Source organism: Helianthus annuus, chromosome 16 (genome assembly GCF_002127325.2).
Source record: "Helianthus annuus cultivar XRQ/B chromosome 16, HanXRQr2.0-SUNRISE, whole genome shotgun sequence".
Lineage (NCBI taxonomy): Eukaryota > Viridiplantae > Streptophyta > Magnoliopsida > Asterales > Asteraceae > Helianthus > Helianthus annuus.
The window spans coordinates 135,141,145-135,153,382 of record NC_035448.2 but is presented as its reverse complement, the minus strand read 5'-3'; the positions used below and the strand labels follow the sequence as shown (position 1 = coordinate 135,153,382).

Genomic DNA, 12,238 nt, shown 5'->3' with positions numbered 1-12,238 from the left:
AACTTAATGTAGTTGTTTAGTCCATTTAATTAAATTTTATTTTTAGTTGACGCGTAGGTACAATGTAGTCCTCTATTTGTGACAATTGTCATTGTGCTTATAGTCATGTGATGTTGTTTTAATACCCGTTAACCAACTCGTTTCGCCTCTATTTCTCAGTTATTTAAAGAAGCAACATATACATCAGAAGTAAATTTCTAAAGATAATGGTGAACCGCCAATGGTACAATAAACTTACCTCAAGACTACCATTTGCTAAACTGGTAGTGTATCTCAGAGTCCAGAAATCCCGTGCTAGAGCTATTTCAATTAATATATGGAGAAAAGGAAGAGCCGCATTGATTAAACATGGTCATAAAGGCTCGTACTATTTCATTAAAGTTAATTGTAATATCAAGTATTAGTTATCTAATAACCAATCAATCCTTTAAGGTGAATTGTTATGAAAAGTCTATAAACCCTAACTTAAACATTAATATATGGAGAAAAGGAAGAGACTCATTGATTAAACATGGTCATAAAGGCGGCTGGTTCATTAAAGTTAATTGTAATGCATTTAAAGGAACCATAAATTTTGATTTTAAATATAAGATATAGCTAAACTTAGAAATTGTTTACTGAAAGTTGAAGTTGAAATAAATCATATTCAGATAATTATTTTTTATATGCAAATTCAAACAGACCTATCAAAATATGTAGGAAAACTCCATGCAAGTCTAACTCCGTCACGCTTAAATTCATGTAACCTGAATGCGGTTCATTACTTATTTAACCCATTTATTTAAATAGGCAGGCGAGTAGTAATCGGGTTGGTGGGTTGTAAAACTGTGTTAATTTTACCAGCATGGTGGAAGTCAATATTCTACCAGCATCATTACATCCAACTTTTTAAAAGTAAACAAATGGTTTGATAATATGAAAACTATTTCAAATGAATATTAGTAATGTATAAATTTAAACGAACATTCAAATGAAAATAAAGAATGGTTACAAATGAACGCAAATAAGAGAGAGGACAGACATAAACGAAAGTCAATCATCGAACATAAATGAACGAAAATAAACGAACATAACATTGAACCTCCAATTCGTTTACGGGTTGCACCTACTTCTGTTTAAAGCAAGATGTATAGATTATGCAACGTACCTTAACCATGCGTGTGTGTGTATGTGAATATATGTTTTTAGCTTGATCCGCATAAATAGTTTTGAGCCAATAGAAAGCGAACCGGAGACTAAATAAAAAACGGAACCCAACTAAAAGCGAAAACCAAGGAAACTGAAACCAAACCTAAACGAACCAAAAAACAAAACCAGACCGAAACGAACCTATGCAAACTGAATAATTTTACCGAAACAAATAAGCTGAGACAAATAATGTTGCTGAAATGAAAACCGAACCTGAACCAAAAACAAATAAAGCGAATCTAACCGGAAAGGAAACTAAATTTACACAAAACTAAAAAAAAACTGAAAACGGAACAAAAAACGTAAAAGATCTTACCGAAACGAACTCAAAAAACTTAGATCGAAACAAAACAATTGCTGGGAAAAATCAAAACCAAAACGATGCAAAAAATAAAACAACCTAAAACCAAACCGAAACCAAAAACTGATAAAAGTAAACAAAATTGATTCAAAATCGACCCGACAATAAAAACGGTCACGTTAATAAAGTATTCACCTTCACACCTGGCAGGGGTGATTAGTATGTGGTAGCAAAACAATCAAATAGTTAACGAACAACAAAAATGCAGGTACCTTAACAACGGTAGTGACTCGGTTAGTGACTATTAATTGTTCTGAGATTACTTTGAATCAAGAGTTAGTATGCTAATGGGCTATTAAGCAGTTAGTAATAAATAACCGAGTCACTAACAGCTATATTAACCAAAAATGTTGCACCAGTTCTACTAAAATTGTTAAATAACAATTGATAGTCCTTATTATTAACTCTAACAACATTAGCATACTAAAATTATTATTGACTATCAGCTAATTATTTATTACTAAAATGTTGTATTAACTTTATTCTGCAACATATTCTTTATAAACTATGCTTACCTTGACATAACCTAATAGCTATATTTCCTTATTAGAAGTCAATGATAATTGAAAATTAGTACATATTATTACCTTGCTGGTGAACACATTTACTCTATGTTTAGGGCACAATTTGATTAGGTTGATGATACTGAATTGAATATCACACCAAATTACAATAGCAGTTTATATTGCTACTATTCACCCAAATCAAGCACCTTAAATAAGTCAGTGTTTCTCTATATTCAAAAAACGAACTATAACTGACGATCATTAAATTGCAACAGTCAATTCAATCCAAATACTGCAATAGAAACATAAAATCACCACAATTCGTTGGTTAATCACGTATAGTTCTTAATCGATTAGAATCAGAAAAAGGAAATTGACTCACTGTAACTTAAAATCAGGAAGAAGGCGAACAAAGAGGCGGAGTTTTTCAAAATCAATGACCCCTGTCTTTCATTGTTATTCCTTGAATGAGGTAAGCAAGACCCCATACTACACACTGCATACACATACATAAAAATTGGGTTCAATATTATTTGTATAAACACCAATTGGAAACCCTCACATTGCATTTGATGAAACCCTAATCAATATAAACACACACACTAACACTCACGAATCGAATTTATAAAAGGAAAAATTCGGGCTGTTTTTACCTCTTGCTGCTCCAAATCTTCATTACCATACATTATCTTCATCTTAGAAATATATATATTGCACTTAAAGGTTGCTGGAGAGTTGGAGGATGATGTGTAATTAAAGGAGCAAGTAAATGACCTGTTTTGATTCCAACTGAAGTTGCCGACTGATGGAGAGCCTGATGGAGAGCCTGTGCAGGAGATCAATCAAAGATATATGTCTGAGAATTGTGTGCCAAATCTATGAAGATCTTCAATTGGGGAGAAGTTAATTACGATTCCAATTGAGTTGCCGACTGATGGAGAGCCTGATGGCGAGCCTGTGCAGGAGATCAATCGAAGATATATGTCTGAGAGTTGTGTGCCTAATCGATGAAGATCTTCAATTAGGGAGAAGTTAATTATGGATTGGAGAGCATATATTGAGAGGCGAAGGATGAGTATCACGGACTCCAAAGTCCCCACAAACGCCAGTTAAACAACCCTTTCACTTCCGGAAGTCCTCTTCTCGCCGTTGCATCCGTCTCCGGCGACTCCTCCACTACCTCATGTTCTTCCTTTGCACATTCTTCAACTAATGAGATGTCGTACGGAGGCGAAACCGAAACCTCTGGCGGAGGATTTAAAGCTTTTCCGGCGAACCTCCGATGACTCGCCTTCTCTTTCTTCTTAGGTTTACGGCCGCGACAGTTAACCTGTTCACTACTGGTAAAGTTTTCTTCAATAGATTCAATTACTTGATGAATTAGCTCTCGGTTAACAGACGTGTCCCACCGGAACCAGTAGTTCGTGTAATAATCGAAGCAATCGCAGTCGAATACCGGAGATTTGTGTGCGGCCGGAGCTTTCTTCTTATTGTTATTATCAGATGATCTAGGGTTTGTGGAATTATTTTTGTGGAATTATTTTTAACACAAATGATTAAAGTAATGTAACTTGTGATTATTAAACTGGAATTGTTTTTGACCCAAATGATTAAAGTAATGTAACTTGTGATTATTAAGTAAATTAAATGAAATTAATAGGATTCTTATAGGCTGGTGCATTTAAAAGGAATTTTTACATATATCCACTTATTAAAAGCCCTTATTACATATTTGTCCAATCTTTAAAATCAATTACATATTTCCCCCTTTCTTTATGAAATTACCCTTTTACCCTTTTTCTTAATTTCTTATCTCTTAACTTCAAAATCAATCTAGTCAATACTCTATATGTTGTGATAAAATCTTTAAAATATTTCTTTGAAAAAAAAACGGCCATACCCATTTTATAAAACAAGTGACCTTTTTACATATCTAGTTACTGGTTAAGTTTTAGTTTACATATTTTTTACAATCGACCCATTATACATTTAAATTTTAGTTAACTACACTAATAATTTACGTTAAAATATTGATTATCTAAAATATCTTATATAAAAAACATATTGTTATACAATATACGTTTGTTTTTTTTCAAGTCGTAATCAATTTTTCTTTAGCCTAAATCTTAGTTCGATCATCAACATTTTAATTGTTTTGAAGCAGGAGCTAAATTTTCATTTTTTTGTGTAATGCTATTTCAGAAATCTAATTGTCATGTTTTAAACATTCAAAATAATATTGAAAAAACTGTTTTACAGCAAAAGTAAATTTTTAAACCATGGTCGCATGACTGTTTTCTTTAAAAAAAATAATGCTTAAGAGCTATGACGTATTATATATAAGCAAAACTTTCAATTTTCACATAACAGAGGCAGAAGCTTATAAAAAAATAGGCAGGGCTTATAAAAAAATGAATTCATATCATTAGGTTAATATCTTATTTGTAAACAATTATATTACACATTAAATCATAAAATATGTAAGTAATGGTATTAGAAAGGGGAAAAATGTAATAATCATTTAATAAGTTCATTAAGGGTAAAATAGTAATTCAATAGGAGTGATTTTAATAAAATGAGTAAATATGTAATATGTATGGTTTAAAAGGGGGAAATATGTAATTGATTTATGGGTTGGGTATATATGTAATAAATGATCTTAGGAGGGGGATATATGTAAATGACCTCATTTAAAACAACCATAAATTTTGGATTAGATATAGAACATATAACTAAACTTTAGAATATATATAGATTATCTAAAATATCTTATATAAAAAAACATATTGTTATACAATATACGTTTGTTTTTTTCAATTCGTAATCAATTTTTCTTTAGCCTAAATCTTAGTTCGATCATCAACATTTTAATTTTTTTGAAGCAGGAGCTAAATTTCCATTTTTTTTGTGTAATGCTATTTCAGAAATCTAATTGTCATGTTTTAAACATTCAAAATAATATTGAAAAAACTGTTTTACAGCAAAAGTAAATTTTTAAACCATGGTCGCATGACTGTTTTCTTTAAAAAAAATAATGTTTAAGAGCTATGACGTATTATATATAAGCAAAACTTTCAATTTTCACATAACAGAGGCAGAAGCTTATAAAAAAATAGGCAGGGCTTATAAAAAATGAATTCATATCATTAGGTTAATATCTTATTTGTAAACAATTATATTACACATTAAATCATAAAATATGTAAGTAATGGTATTAGAAAGGGGAAAAATGTATAATCATTTAATAAGTTCATTAAGGGTAAAATAGTAATTCAATAGGAGTGATTTTAATAAAATGGGTAAATATGTAATATGTATGGTTTAAAAGGGGGAAATATGTAATTGATTTTATGGGTTGGGTATATATGTAATAAATGATCTTAGGGGGGGGGGGGGGATATATGTAAATGACCTCATTTAAAACAACCATAAATTTTGGATTTAAAATAGAACATATAACTAAACTTTAGAATATATATAGATATTGATTGATTGCAGTATTGCACCAACTATAGAACTAATTTTAAAATCGATTAATTAAAACAAGTATAGATATACATCATGTGCAAGTTTATCTTAAAAAAATACAGAGAAAGAGCTATCATCTGAAGTTTTGCACTTAACGAAAAAGATTTGAGGGGTTAAAACTTTGGTGAATATACTTAAAACTACATGTGAATAAAATCATTCTTTGATACAAAATATATATTTATGTGTGATAGGCTGGCCAAAAAAAATATTTATGTGTGATAGGTTAAATTTTAAGGAATCAGCTTCGTTTCCTAGCTGGTTTAATCACATGGTTAGTGAAGAACTTAATTCCATCACCGACTAATTCCATGTCAATACTTCAAGGATATGGATCTTTGAGTGCCCAATCATCACTTTAAAATATATCATTGTTACCACTGCCATAGATAGGGGATTTAAATCTTAAGGAAACAGCTTCGTTTTCTAGCTGGTTTAATTATATGGTTAGTGAAGAACTTAATTTCGTCACCGACTACTTCAAGGATATGGATCTTTGAGCACTCATGACCAATCATATCACATTAAAATATATCATTGTAACCATTATAATAGATAGGGGATTTCTTTTCGTAACCACCCTGTGTCATGAGAGTAAACATGCGTATGAGAGAATAATTAGGGAAACTACATGAGTATGGTTAGAGAGTATGACTTGAATTCTCTACTGTCACTTGTTCCTTATACTAGGTATCGTTACCTATCATTATCAAGGGATGATAGACCAAAAATGGAATAACCGTCATGATAGTGTTTGTCGACGATATAACTGCACTACAAACAAATCAACATTAGAGAATAAAGTATGAGAGATATATTAGTCTCAAATATGTAATACTTACGACTGATATTGGAGGTTGTTTTTTATGCGACTTATATTAGTAACTAATAATCAATCCGTAATATGAAAGACTGAAAATAGCAGTTTACTCTTTCAGCTATGTATAAACTTTTTCTTTTATAAATTTATAAATATTAATTCAACTAAAGTGTAGGTACTTCCTTAAATATCACATTAAGATAGTTAAGTTAATTTAAATTACAATTATAAATATATAGAAAATAAAAATATTAGTACCTATAAAAAAATAAGGACTAAAATTTCGATTTTTTAATATCACCGGTTTTTATGGCATATTTACCATTCAACTATTCAACTATTAAATCACATTAAATATTTGAATTTAAATAGAAATCGCCTAGAAAAATAATATTATCATTATTTTTTATTTTATAATATTTTAACAAATATAATTTTAAATTTCGGGATATTTAGAGATTTAAATATAAGTTTTTAAGTAAAATGAAAAGTTTATTTGGAAAATAATAATTATAAATAGTTAAATAATAGTTTTACATAATTAAGGGAGATGATCAAATAGGAAGTTTAATTTGGCTAGCAAGGATAGGAAGCAATAATAGAGTGACACATGACAAAGATAAAAATCACAAGGAGGGGTATTTTAGTCAATCACAAATTAATCTTATGAAACCTAGATCTGAAAAAAAAAACCCTATTGCGTTCTTTTTTACATTTCACACCACCACCACCACCACCTCCACCTCCCACCCCCACCACTCCATCGCCCAACGCCTCCACAACCCTCCCCATCGTTCTCTCCACTATGTCTTGCAATACCGTTGGTTCGAAGACGTCACCACCACCACCACCACACCTATCACCTCATTCTAGCGTACATCTACGGCGATCTAGCAGTTCTCTGGTACTCTTCCCTCTTCTATCTATATCTCTATCTCAATTTCGTTATCAACAGCAACAAAAAAAACACAAAACTGAAAATTTTTAAGGGTTTACATGGTTCATTACGTTTTATATCTTTGGATGAATATTTTGTTTTTTGCTGGCAAGCTTCATTGCGTTTTATATCTAGGGATGAAGGAAGTTGAAAAAGCCAAAAACCAAAAAGTATTATTGTTGTTTTTTGCCAACAAGCTTCATTGCGTTTTAATCAATATTTTTGTAACACCCCAAAAACGGGTTTGTTAATCAAACCACGTTAATATTAATGAACGGGTAAATACCGTGAGTGATAAAAAAAAATAATTAACCCGGTAATTATTTGGATTTAAATAAATAATCCTATATTAATAAAAAAAGAATAAACGCTTTGAGAAAACAAAGTTTATAAGAAGCCCGAGTTAACGGGGCTTAAAAATAAAACGGGTTATGACTCCCCTGAACCCACTAAGTAACTAGGAAAGATTAACCTAGTTAATTAGTGGGTTCAGGGGAGTCATAACCCGTTTTATTATAATGGACAATTAAATTGTATTAAAACAATACAGAAGCATGAACTAGTAGCCTTTTTACAAAATCGAAACTAGAGGGACTAAAAGGGGCAAAATGTGAATGAAGTTTAATTAAAAGAAAAAAAAACCAAAACACACACAAAAAGGTGTGTTTGGCCGACATCTTCACATGAGCAAAAAAGGGTTCTTCCAAGTGAACCCTAAACTCACAAATTGGATCAAAATCAAGGGAAATCAAGCCAAGATTTTGGGGGTTTAACTAAATTCGTGATCACCAAGCTTAGGAGATCACAAGGTATGTTCAATTTCATCATTTGGTGTTATCTTGAAATTTCGATAAACACTCATAATTGAAATTCATGCTTGAATGTTGAATGTATGAGTGTTGTTATGTTGAAACCATGTCTAGGAACAAACCCTAGTTAAAAGTTTGATGATATAGTGATAAAAATTATGAAATTGATAATCACCCATATATGTGTGTAGTGGGTTTTTAGAACAAAGTGATGAACACAAGAATTTGTATGCTAGATTGTGAAAAATTGATGTTATGATGCAAGATTTGATATTGTTCATGAGTGCTAGACATAAGGGTTTGATTTAATGATTGAAACTTGGTTAAAAAGATTAGCCATGAACTAAATAGAAGAGGTATAAAAATCATGCCCACAAGGTGCCCGTTAAAATGACTAAGTGAAACCGTGTTGTCTACTAGTTCGTATGTAGAGCTTGATTTGATGATTTCATGAGTAGTGGGTTTATGATAAATCTTTGATATGTATGAAATTAAACATTATGGTGTATGAGAATCACCAAATAGGACTTGAATATATGTTAATTTTAGTTCTAGTTCTTAAATTGACAAAGATGAAGTTGAGAAGATGGTAAAATTAGGATTCATATGATGACTTCTTGAAATAGATGATGTTTTTGACATCTCTTAGCCTACAATCACTGTGTTATAGGTTTCTAACCATTACCAAGAGTTTAATAAGGGTTTTAGCCATGGAAATGGGTTGCATTTGATGATTTGGGTCGAATTTGAAAGCTTGGTTTAAAAAAGCGCGAAGCGCTCCGAGGCGTTTTGGTTCCAAAAGCTTTAAGCGAAGCTTCAAGCGTGAAGCGAGAGCTTCACGTATACGAAGCGCTCCGTATTATATATATAATTATATATAATGTTAATTTTATATATATGTATAAAAGATAGCTATCCATATTAAATATATGTATTTTATAATGTTAATTTTGTACTTTTATGCGTAAATTAAAAAGTTTAAGAACCAAATGTTAACTACTGAAGATAGAGGGGGTTAAATGTTTAAATAGGCAAACTATCTTTACACTTTTTAAGTAAAAAGTTAGAAGTTTCAGGGACTGAATGTAAACTAATGAAAGATAGAGGGGTTAAATGTTTAAAAACCTTAACTTATAAAAACCCTAAAAGCCTAAAAGATACGCAGCCGCATCTCTCTTCTTCTTCTTCTTCCCCCTTCTTCCTTGTTTCCGGCTGAAGCAACCCCGTCGCCGGAATTTGTCGCCGGATTTCACATAGGAAGTCGCTATATCGTCGATATAAGGTCGATATGTACCTTGTAAAGACTGTTAGGCTTAAAAAATGGCCCAAATGGTGATCTGATTGGCTGGAGCGTCGCTTCACAACTTCATCGCTTCGCCGCTTAAAGCTCGCTTCACTTCGCTTCACGTAATGTAACGCTTCAGAGCCAAAAAAGCGTTTTTTCCAGCACTTCAAGCTCGCTTCAAGCGCGCTTTTTTAAACACAGTTTGAAAGGACCCTAAACATGATTTCCGTAGCTTTTTATATGGATTTTGACCAATCTTAAAAAAATCATATAAAATCAACCGTTTATCCGATTTGGGTGTTCTATACCTTTTCGGAAAGCTTATGAAGTAAATTTTGCTGTTTTCAATCATAAGAAACAAATGTGGTTGTTAAATAGGCCAAAAAGGCGAATTAAACCTGTTGTTCAGAACTTGAAAGCTGTTGAAAAATGAAAATATAGTTGCTGAGCTGATTTTATAAAAATCATATAAAATTATAGAAAATTCGCTAGAAGGTGTACCTTATATGCTTGCGAAGGTATTGGAGTGTTCTACGATCCATCTTTGAACATGTTGATATAATTCAGATTTTAAACGGGTCAAAATGGTCAATTACAGCAGCTAAATATAAAATCGCTGCACATAAAGAATGTTCTTATTAACCAAGAAAAAGGCATAGGATTGCATATACTTGCTTTAGGCATGAAGTATTGATTGTTGGGAATAAATAGCACTTTATGTGACATGCTTAAAGTGTTTAAAATCACTTACTAACTTGTTATATAAGTAATTTCACTAACGGGTCAAACGGTTAGTGAATGAAAATAATTATGGTATGAAACTAGTTGTTGAATATATGGCATGCTTTGATTGATAAGTGTGTAAAAAAAAGGGTCCATAGGGTGATGGCCATTATATAGAATGACCAATCTAACCATCTTATGGATGTTATGATATAGTTGACTCTAAACAAGCTAGGTGAGAGCTTGGAAAGGAACGGGTCAAACAGATCATGGATGCGAAGAATGTTTGCGCGGACGCGAGGTAAGTAAAGCTTACACCCTTTTTTTTAGGATACGTATTTACTTTATAGATTATAAACACGACCAAGGTTATATCCGAAATATGGGTTCCGACACGAAATGATACGGGTCGGGACGAATAAAAGGGTAAAAACCATGTTTAATGGCAAAAAAAGGGGCGAAATGGGTTAAATAATGAAATGGTAAATAAATACCATTCAAATATAAGTGCAAAATGTTTGGTCGTTTAGACTAAACAGGTCAAATGGTAATGTTAACACCATTTGATGAATAACGACTAACAAGTGCTTGTCGAGTCTAATGCTCAAAGGGTAAAACGGCTTATGGAATTTACGTGGCTATGAATCAGCAAATTATTAAGGCAAGGTATTAAAACGGGTCAATACTTTGACCCGAGCCAGGTACGTGTAAATTTGGTGGAAGATATGTGAATACCTTAATGTAGAAAAATGACATGTGAAAGTAGAGAGTGGGATTTAAACTTAAATGATTAAATCCTCTCTAACGGGTCAAAATGAAGTATTGTGCATAGCTTGATTATTGGTCGCATAATTCATGAAAATTATAACTCACGAGTTAAAGATTCTGAGATAAGAAATATTCCAAGGTTTTATAACAATTTAGACGCAAGTGGTTTGATAAATCATGAAACAGGTCAAAAGGGTTATAAATGAATTTCAAGCCGAGAGCTTAAAAATCCAGAATTTTGTGCATTCAAATATCGGGTTATGACTCTATATGAGGGAGAACTAAATTACGATCACGTAGGAAGAAACAGGTCGAAAAACAGATTTGTAGATTGAAAATTATGAAAGTTTAAGTTAATAGTTGGGAAGGATGTATAGCTGGGTAAAATGCGGCTCAACAAAAGGAACCTTCTGTCGAAATGGCACTATCGCGCTACACGACCACAAGACGGGATCTCAGTCGCGTCATGCGACCCTAGTCGTGGCCCGTGACAAAGTGACTCAAGTCTCTCGTGGTGCGCGAGGGACCTCTGAATTAGCAAAAATCTTTAATTATTGTTGTTTTGATCATGGAACTTGTTTTAAATGGTTTTCAGGGCCACATAACTAATGTTTATTTTGGTTTTGAACTTAGGTGAACGTTATGGGTCTCCGGATGACGATCAAGCGAAGAACAAGAACCGAACACACGACTAAACAAAGCTTCCGCATTTGATCTTGTTTGTTTATACAAAGTGTATTATGTAAACACTCTTAACTATGTTTGAATGTTTTAAACATGTCTAATTACTTTCAATGTAAAAGTTTTTATTAAGTGGCATTTTTCTTATAAAATGCTTACTTTAATGGTATAGAAATGTTTAATTGTTAAGGGTCTTACAATTTTATACTCTTCCATGTTTTAATGCTTCAAAACACCGACCCTAGTTTTTATCCATTAAGGTTCTTAACTTTCTCTGACGTGTTTGGCATCTTTTGCATGTTATGTAGAATTTGTGAAATTGTTTTTTTAACTGTTGTGTTATAGTTTTGATAAATAAATTTTAAGTGGGTTGTAATTCTACATGGTGTCTTCTCCCTCATATATGATTTGTTTAACAGAATTTACGATACCTTTCTTGAATAGTAAACACAGATTCCTTTTGTTCCTTTCTTTTTATTGCTTTGGTCTGCATTACTACCTTTACTATGTTAATACTTTTATAGTGATGATTATTTTGTTTTTTAGGCCACCAAACTTCATTACGTTTTATATTTAGGGATGAATATTTTGTCTTCTTTGCCAGCAAACTCCATTGCCTTTTAATCCATGGA

The 12,238-nt window shown here is 32.0% G+C and overlaps 1 long non-coding RNA gene across 2 annotated transcripts; it reads left to right on the top strand.

The window, feature by feature from the left end:
* Positions 1 to 8,010: 8,010 nt before the first annotated feature.
* Positions 8,011 to 11,770, top strand: LOC110918103. 2 transcript variants are annotated; one of them, XR_002581068.2, is made up of 4 exons: positions 8,011 to 8,149; positions 10,374 to 10,458; positions 10,768 to 10,858; positions 11,559 to 11,770. It is a non-coding gene; the product is annotated as an uncharacterized LOC110918103 (long non-coding RNA). The 2 variants fall into 2 exon arrangements; XR_004883607.1 differs by lacking the exon at positions 10,768 to 10,858.
* Positions 11,771 to 12,238: the final 468 nt, after the last annotated feature.